The sequence below is a fragment of the Saccopteryx bilineata genome, chromosome 5, assembly GCF_036850765.1.
Source record: "Saccopteryx bilineata isolate mSacBil1 chromosome 5, mSacBil1_pri_phased_curated, whole genome shotgun sequence".
Classification (NCBI taxonomy): domain Eukaryota; kingdom Metazoa; phylum Chordata; class Mammalia; order Chiroptera; family Emballonuridae; genus Saccopteryx; species Saccopteryx bilineata.
Window position 1 is genome coordinate 92,353,367 of NC_089494.1, and position 2,295 is coordinate 92,355,661.

At 36.0% G+C, this 2,295-nt stretch overlaps 1 pseudogene; it reads right to left on the reverse strand.

Moving 5' to 3' along the window:
* Positions 1 to 1,358: 1,358 nt before the first annotated feature.
* Positions 1,359 to 1,916, reverse strand: LOC136338396 (prefoldin subunit 5 pseudogene; annotated as a pseudogene).
* Positions 1,917 to 2,295: the final 379 nt, after the last annotated feature.

Genomic DNA, 2,295 nt, shown 5'->3' on the forward strand with positions numbered 1-2,295 from the left:
AAGAATAGAATTATATTAGAACTGGTGGAGGCATGATCCATGCCCCCTTGATTATATTGAAACATTAAAATGTCATCAGCATGTTAATTTTGTCATCTCAACTGCACGAGATTTATTCAGCACTTCTATCTATTACATTACTCTGGAAATGTAATTTATTCTGATTGTGGAAATGTCACAGGCAGCGACTAAAAACATCTGGAATTCTTAGTTTAGAAAGAATGCCTGGTTTCAATAAAGCTATTACTAAATTAATTTTATTTATGATGAAGATAAAATATTTTTAAATATTTCAAATTGAAATATTCATGTAGCTCTCTATTTTTTAACCAAGTTTAAAAAATTGTGAATGAGGAAGTATTGATTTTTTAATAACTAAGAAAGTAAAATGGTCTCTGATGAAAGTCTTAGTTTTGAAAAACATAGTGGCCTGGCTTCTTTGTTTGTTTTTCCTCTTCATTATATCAAGAAAAGTTTGACTAAGTCAGTGACACATCTAGGAAGGAGAAGCAAGGAGGGTGATGGGTAATTCATCCCTCAAACTCAAAAGACACAGAATTGCCAGAATGGCAAAAGGTGATACAACTTTTTCTTTTGTGTTTCACTTTTTTCATATTTTGCTTTTGTGTTTCACTTTTTTCATTAAAAAAATTATCAGTAGAGTACATTTATTTGCCATTCCTGAAGTAAAAGCCATTGCCAAGCTAAAGACTTGTATACAGAAAACTGGAGAAGAAAAGAAATAAATGTTAGTTGGTGATAACTTAGGGATTTTCTCAGTACACATATCCATATTTGTTAGCTGAGAAACCTAGGTTCTGAAAACTGAAATAAATGCTATAGGGTGGCAAAAACTAGACCTGACCTAATGTGAGGTGTTTCTGTTCTTTAACTCAGTTACCTGATATGCATAATTTCACTGCAGAAACACTAATATGGTCAATTAGAAGGTTCTGCCCCAGACCTCTGGTAGAATGTCTTGTAATTCTTTTCTAAAATAGAAAAACATCTGAGTTTCAAAACACATCTGGTCAGAAAGTTTCAGGTAAGAAGATTATAGGTCTAGGGTAAATTTAAGAGATCCTCCCCTCTTGCCAAAGCAAGTTGTTTCTAACTTGTCTGGGCTTCACTTAAAATCTATTGGCCATGAGGCATTATTTGAAACACCTATGGTCATGTCTTACATAAATTTCAGCTTCATGTTTTATATGTAGCACAAAATTATTTTGGTAAAGTGTATGAAAGATAAATATAATATTATGCTTATTAAACATATGCATATGCCATATTCATGCTATTTATTTATTTATTTATTTATTATTCTTTTTCTTTTTTTTTTGCCCAGCTGGAACATTTATTAACATTAAACACAAAACCCTTCTCTTCACCACAAAGTCCCAGGCCCCTAAAGTTGAGACCCTCTGCACTATTTCTGGAACAAGTTCTCAGGCCTTGATAGCCTTAGTTGCCCCCAAGGCTATGAGTTGCTGAGTCTTCAGGCTCTTTGTCTCCATGACAGCCTGTTTCATGGCATGCTTCTCCTGCAGGACTTGCTAGATTTTCTCCATCTGCTTGGTGAGGAAGTCTATTTTCCTCTTGAAGTCCCTGGCATCCTCCGCTGTCTTCTCTATATAGTAGCCAGTTCCGACATTGATGAGCATTTGTTCCACATCATGTAGCTTCCCAGGTACATACATAGAACTCATCAGTTGGACAAGTAATTCTTTCCCCTCATGGCTCTAGTTCAGCACATTCAGACAGTCCTTGACTTTTATGTACTTGGTTTGAACCACCTTGAGCTGGGCAATGGACATGGACAAGAACTCCATTTCCTGGTCCAGCTGGTTCTTGAGCATTTCCAGTTGTGGTAGATTCAGTTTGATGAAGTTAACTGACTGCGCCATATTGGGAAGGACGACTAAGAAGACTTCATGCTTTTTATTTTTAATACACTTTTAATTTTGGAATATTTTTAGGTTTACAGAAAAGTTTCAGACATGGTCCAAAAGATGCCTGTATCATCATTGTTTCCCCAATACTTTGCTGCAGGTTTAAAGAAGCTGATCTCAGATAAACAGTCAGCTCTCTGTTGTCATGGATTCAGATCTATGGAGTTAGCCAACCATGGATCTAAAATAGTATTTTCAAACTGCGGTTGGGAATATGTGGATGCAGAGGGCAGACTGGATGCTTTTTTTATGCCATTTTATAAGAGAGCTGAACTTCCGAGGGTTTTGCTAACAGTGAGGGATCCTGGAACCAATCCCCATGGATACCAAGGAACAATTGTAGTAG